Source organism: Rhipicephalus microplus, chromosome 5 (assembly GCF_043290135.1).
Source record: "Rhipicephalus microplus isolate Deutch F79 chromosome 5, USDA_Rmic, whole genome shotgun sequence".
In the NCBI taxonomy this organism is placed as follows: Eukaryota; Metazoa; Arthropoda; class Arachnida; order Ixodida; family Ixodidae; genus Rhipicephalus; species Rhipicephalus microplus.
Genome location: NC_134704.1, coordinates 101,279,330 through 101,286,985, shown reverse-complemented (window position 1 = coordinate 101,286,985; position 7,656 = coordinate 101,279,330).

The window sequence follows — 7,656 nt, the reverse complement described above, 5'->3', positions numbered from 1 at the left end:
TATTACGGCGCTAATACAAGTCGTATTGTGCAGCCTGTACACAGAATGCGTACGTTTTTGAAGCATGGACGTTATTTTCGCTGCATTTCCCAGAAAAGAAACTTACTTTCACTATCTATTCAAGAAGATGCCTGGCTACGCCACCTGCTTGCCACGTAGATGATCTGGGTTTGATCCTCACTCGCACCCGAAAATTTTATTTTTCATTTTAGTTGTATCATTCTGTATTTTGGGTCACGAACCAGATTATTATTTTTAGCCCAAAATAATAATATTATCTGGAGTGTAACGTCCCAAACCACCAGATGATTACGAAAGAAGCCGTAGTGAATGGCTCCGGAAATTTCGACCACCTGGGGTTCATTAACGTGCACCCAAACCGGAGCATACTGGCCTTCAGCATTTTCGCCTACACCGAGAATGCAGCCGCTACTGCTTGGATTTGATCTTGCGACCTGCAGGTCAGCAGCCAAATTCCTTGAGCCAATAGACCACCGTGGTGAGTGTTTCACTCAGAGCCAACGACACCGTTGCCGACTCTGGAATTTCAGTGAAACGTGTGCTTTAAAGCTTTTCGAGGTGGTTAACTCCTTGAAGTTGCTTCATGGGCAGTAAATTTTGTGACTAGCACTCACTCACTAACAGTCGCCCTGTGTTTTCTTCTATCTTATTTTCATATGTCGTTCTCTATATCTTTTTTTTCTGTCTTTCTGTCCGCAATCTCCTTCCCTATACAGTGCAGAGTAAGTCAGTGATGCATGTAAGCCAGCTAAACTATCTGCTTTTCGATAAAGAGTCCTCTTCCTTACTCCGTGTAAGTGAATACTACCACAGTCGAACTCGACTGCATCGTCATCGCGTAAATCAATATGTCTTCTGTATCGAAATATTTTCGATTGCGACAATGCTGCCATGTCAGTGCAAAAGAAGATCTACGTCTACATCGGACAAAGACGGCCGAAACACTTGGTATTTCGAACACTCGGCTGCGGGAAATGCCCCAAAACGTTCACTTTTCTTCATAAAATTTTCACCGTTCCACGCGGAAGGCTACTTTGTGTCGTGCGTGTGGGAGACCACGTGCTGTGGTTAGCACCACGCTGCGCGACTACCACTCGACATCACGTGCCCTCTTCCGCCACGGTAATGTATACCGGTTAAGGTGCTCGGCCGCCGACCCGAAGGTTCGATCATGGCCGGGGTGGCGGTCACATTTTGGTTGAGGCCCGTGTACTGTGTGATATCAGTGCGCGTTAAAGGGCACCAGATCGTCGAACCTTTCAGAATACTTTACTACAGTGTCTCTCATATTTGTGTCGTAGTTTTGGGACGTAAAAGACCAAATAATAATAATAATAATAATAATAATAATAATAATAATAATAATAATAATAATAATAATAATAATAATAATAATAATAATAATAATAATAATAATAATAATAATAATAATAATAATAATATTGTCACGTGATCTCCGCCCACAATGATTCCTCGTCACTGCGCCACCGGCCTGTCGTGCGGAGTCGCCATTCTCTTCTCCGCTCGTTTCCTAATGCGACAGACTTTGTTAAAAAAATAAGAGCCTGATGTTTTCTGCATGGCTGATATTAATCAACAAAACCTAACTTAAAGACAAAGAAGCATTTAACCGTGGTTGTGTAGGTGCAGCATCCCAAAAAGCACGTTAAGTGATATACTGAAAAACAAGACCGCCATAAGACTCAAGGCGGAGAAGACATTTACGGCAATCTGTGAGTGCACACAGCTGCTAATAAAGATATTGAGGTGCCATTTACATTGATACTTTGTTCACTCCAAAAAACTAAACATATTATTTCGGTGTCCTTTTTACAATAGTTAATGCCGTGAAGACAATTTGTGCCCTGAAATTCACTGTACAAATACAATAGTTTCGTCAAACTATGCATATCTAATTATCCCGTGTGTCGAACTAATTCTCTCTTTCTCTCTATTTTTGCGAGTGTCTTATATCCGGGTTTAGTGTTAAGCTGCACAGACGAACGCACACGTATCGGTATTAATTTGAGTATGGTAAAACTTGGTTGAAAACTCTAGAATAATTAATAGTACTTTCATTGCAAGTTTTGGTGCACCAATCGGCTTGAAGGCACTTTTTAAAAATCACCGCATAGCTTTATATAACAATAAAGGCGGCTAACAGCATGTAGAAATTTGTTTTCATGTGTTTTTAATTTTGTGATCATTTTTTTCTATAGTTCATAATTTTAGATATTGATTATATGCTGACGCGGCTTCTTTGCGGAAAACACCGACTCTACATAAGGAACTTATTAACATCTGCATACGCATTGGTGCGCCGTCCTCGTTTAACGAGGGCTCAGTCGGCCTGGATATCCTTTTATCACTGTTGCCACGTCAATTTTTTTATCTCTTCATTCGCTTGCGTTGATTATAGCCAGGTGTGCGGGGAACATCCAGGTTATTCTGTTTCGTGGCAGCCATAGGATTAGCAAGGCAGTAGTTGAGAAGAGAGCGGTGACCCCACACCACAAGTGCGCAGGGGATCCCAGAAGCTGATCACAAAATACAAAATGTAATGTTAACTTTCGTGATCTTAATATTCTTCATGGTCCACTGTCAGTGTTTTCATCTCACTTTTGCATTGTCGTAGGATAGTGTTTCGCAATGTACAGATTCTTGTTTTCTTTCATTTTTCAAGAAACCTTCCCCATAGTTGTGTATTTCCTGTTTATTTTTTTTGTGCCATTGTACGACTCTCGTCTTGTCTTCCATTCCTACAGCTTTGCACTGATCTTTTTTTGTATGAATGTTTTCGCTCCTTTCGTTTGATTTTTGTTTCTGTATACTGTATTGTATTCTTTTTTTCTTTTATTTTTGCGTGCGCCCGCACAAAACCTTATGGTTGTTCCTGGGCACGTTGAATAAAATATTCATTTATTATTGTTATATTAGTAGTAATAATATATTATAACGAAAGTATGATACGCAAATACTGTAAAGCAGTACGGTAGAGCTTCTCCTTTCCAATGACAATGCGTGCCCCGCACAGCGGATGTGCCGTTACCAATGCTATAGGCTGACATGTACAATGAGCCGGGAGAGCCCCACAGTAAATTTTGAAAAAAAAAAAAATTGAGAGCTGTTCCGGTGTCGGGGTGTCTTCACTATATAGGTAAAGCTTAATGACATGGAAAGGAGAAGTGATACGTTTCTGCGGCAGCGTACTTGCGTACAGTAATTCTGTAACTTGCTGCAAGACCCTACTTTCACCACTTACTCTCCGAAAGGCACGCTGGAAAGTCTTAATCCGTGCGAAAAGACCGATTTATAGTGAGGGAATGCCAACTTTGTCGCAATGCTCCACGTTCAATGTAAGTAAAGGTTCCTGCTTTATTTGTTGGATGCAGTAGGTTTTCCTGCACATTCACGTCGAAATATAGATAGATAGATATATAGAGAGATAGATAGATCGATAGATAGATAGATAGATAGATAGGTAGATAGATAGATAGATAGATAGAGGGATAGATACAGATAGACAGACAGAGAGATAGATAGATAGATAGATTGATTGATTGATCAATTGATTGATTGATTGATGTGTCGGGTTTATTGTCTCAAAACCACCATATGATTATGAGACCCCGTAGTGGAGGGCTCCAGAAATTTCGACCGCCTGGGGTTCTTTGACGTGCACCTAAATATGAGCACACGAACACACAGCATTTTCACCACCTTCGAAAATGCAGCCGCCGCAGCCAGGATTCCATCCGACGACCTGCGGATCAGCAGCTGGGTACCTTATAACCCCTAGACCACCACGGCAGGCAACGTTGGAACACCGTCACGTTCCATAATTGTTTAGTGCTTATACCGAACTATTATAAGATGCTTCGACTTACGCGTGTTTGATTCTGCCAGTTTCGACATATACTTTTTTTTGAAGAGTGTGCACCAACTGAAGAACATATACAGACACACCCAGTATATATATCTACGGGCGTCCCAATTATGCCACAGCACGATTTAAGAAAAGAGGAACGGCAATTGCACGAAGTAAACCTATAGTACATATCGTTTCCAGTATCCTAATGTAGCCGCTATTAATTTTTCGTTTATAACCAATTTTTCGTTAAAAGTCCAATTATATTTGAAACTCAAAAAGCACTCGCCTAAATATAAAAATGCCAGGCCTGCGCGGAAGGCGCAGCATTGTCACAGCGAAAGCTAGAAGAGCGGCTTTTCAGAGCTTTCTTTGAACACTCATTGGGAAACTGCTGCAAACACCTTTGCTTGATACCCATTATGGCATTAATAATGAAAATGTCTGAGTGGTAGGCCGGCACTCGCTATGCTATTTTTCGTCATTCCTTGGAGAAGCGTGTTGTCCGATAAACACTTGCAATATATTTTGTGCCTACAGTGGCCGACGACGATAAAGAATTATGCGTTAAGTGAGTATACACCATAGTTGATTAATATGTAAAATTTAACATCCCAAAACCACCATACGATTATGAGAGACGCCGTAGTGGAGGGCTTTGGAAATTTCAACCACCTGGGGTTCTTTAAAGTACAACGAAATATGAACACACGGGCCTAGAGCACTTGCGTCTCCATCGGAAATGCAGCTACTGCAGCCGGGCCCGGTTCGATTCCACGACCAGCGGGTCAGCAGCCGAGTACCTTAGCCACTAGATCACCACGGCGGGGCTATGCACTATAATTATTTGGTGAACAAGAACGAGCTCTTGTAATGAGTTGTAGCATTTAACGACCCACTCGTTACCCTATTAGCATTGTGCGACGACTGGTTCTTCGTTCACTGTTTAAAAACGCTTTATAAGTCGTATTAACGCGATTGCTTTCCTGACATCAAGCCTGCCTAACGAAAGTTTTTTTTTTATATCGCGCTGCGTGCTAATCGGGACTGGCGATAATTAACGAAGCTGAATGCGGAGAAAAGCATATATAGTGTAACTTCACCACTCTGCAGAGAAGAAGAGCGCTATAAAAAGGTATAGTGGAGAAAGTGGACTAGTTTGGGCTTCCGGCAATCAGACAAGCCTTGTTTGTGTGCATCCCTTCGCACAACCCGGCTTGTTGCCTTCCCCGAAAGCAATTGGTCTTGCAACACTTCGATTCTCCTAAAGCTTCTTCTTAGTGTGGACACCCGTGTTTGAGTAGCGCTCTCCCTCGAAGAACCACGTACGCCGATTTGCAGTTTCGCAACTTCCGAAAGCAAGTATTTCCAGTGTTTTTTTTCTTGGTTCCTTTCCCTTACATTGTTTTAGAGCTGATTGCTCAACAACCAAGGAAAGCGAGTATCTTACTCCTTCGTTTTTCCCGAGGAGCTTTTTTTTATGTTTAGGCAGAGCCAGTTAGTTTTTAGGCTGCCAGCGGGTGCCAAAGAATCAAGCAAGTTTTAGAGCGAAAGCTGTCATCAGATCAGAACTCAGGTCACGCGCAGTGCCGTAGTTGTCCATCTTCGACGCCGCTGCTGCCAGCGCTGCCCGTTACCACATCGCGCAAAATTAGAAACAAAAAAAATCACAGCATATCCACGGGGTGAATGATGACGAGTGGGATTAGCTCCAGAGAGAATCATTGGTAAAACTGTGAATCTTCCTTGTGTAATTCACCCAAGTGATCATGATCTAAAGGCATCATGAGAAACACTTAGTGTGTACATATAGAAATTACCTTTTATTTGTTCTTAGAGACGATGAATAGCTTGCGATGTCGCTTCATTATGGCGTCTTTATGGTCCGTGATATATAGGGTGAGCAGTACTTGTTGCAGTAGAACATTTGCAAATACTAAGTCAATGCATGTTCCTCGGATCATGGTTGGTTTCTTATGATCATACGATATTTATTTGAGTGCATATCTAGAAGTCACGTGCTGGATAAGCCAAGCATTGGTCGTGTCAGCGATATCAACGTTGAAATCACCAAAGAGTATGAACGGTGCATTCTTGTACTATGTTTAACTTTTATCACATTCAAGAATCATCAACTAGAAGTACCACCATCTAGTTCCACATACAAGTACCACCATCGGTGGCACATACCTGCTCTGGAAGGGGTATGTGGCGCTGGTGGGTATGTAAATCACCAACAACAAACCCCATAGAATGTACAGACCCACGCCCCAAGGAGCTACGCCCCTGAAAAAACCTATTACCAATGACACAGTAGGGCTCGCACCGGGGTACGCTGGGGGCCACACCAGTATTCTACCACTGAGCCACACGCGCGCTTGGGACTTATTGGTAAACTTACCTTACGCAGGCTTGACGTCGGGAAAGCAATCGCATTATTACGAGTTATAAAGCGTTTTAAAACAGCGAACGAGTCACCAATCCTCGCACAAATCGTATAGCATGACGAGTAGGTCGTCCAATGATCGAACCCTTTACAAAAGCTTGTTTTAAATGCGAAGCATTTCTTAGCGAACTTGGGTGACTTTGAGCGTATCTATCTATCTATCTATCTATCTATCTATCTATCTATCTATCTATCTATCTATCTATCTATCTATCTATCTATCTATCTATCTATCTATCTATCTATCTATCTATCTATCTAGCCACCTACGACATTTAGCTCTCCTGGCCGTTTCAATTATGGTATCAATACCAAACTTGGTATGACATAACATGACAGTAGAAGAACATACTCCACTAGTCTTGACATGAAAATCACGACATGTATGTCATCAATGTCATGATTTTCATTGTATGGTCCTGCAGCTCTTGCGGTGGTTTGGTTCACATAGGATGTTGCAAAACTGGTATGATAGGACATGATTGAATGGCGCACACAAGCGACAAACCCTACAAAAAATTATGACATGCGTGTCATGTAACCACAAGACTACATGCCACGCTCATGATGCGCTCGCAGCCGTTTCGCCAGCGTCATAATGCCAAATTTGGTATTACGGTACGCGAATGGATGACGAAGGTATGTGGCTGGTGCAAACATGATAATCGTTAGATGCGTGTCATGTAACATGACTACATTCTACGCTCATGATTCACTCGCGGCCGTTTCGCTAGCTTCACATGTACAAACTTGGTATTGCGCGACGCGAATGGACGACATAACTAAATGACACATCCAAACAAGATAATCACGACATGCGTGTCATGCCACAACATGACTACTTGCAACACTCATGATGCGCTCGCGGCCGTTTCCCTAGCTTCACATATGCCAAATTTGGTATTACGTGACGTCAATGGATGACAAAGATATGTGACTGGTGCAAACATGATATCATGAGATGCGTGTCATGTGAGAAAATGACTACATGCCACAGTCAAGGTGCCAGTACATTTCGACATGACGTGTTGCGCGTGCTCACCGGCGTGCATTTCGCCGCGTCACGCCGGCGTTGCGACGCCAGGCGCCAGTTTGGCCATATGCTCGCCGGCGTGCGCTGCGCTGCATTGCTTTGGCGCATGCGCGTTTCAGCGCGCCCGGCAACCATCCGTCACAAAAAAATTGGCAGCATATCCATGGAGGGAATGATGGAGAGTGGGGCGAAGCATTCGTCCGTCCATTCGTTCTTGCTTCCGTCCGTCCATGAGTCCGTCTGTGTGACCGTTCATGCGTCCATCTGACCGTCCGCGCGTGTGTCTGT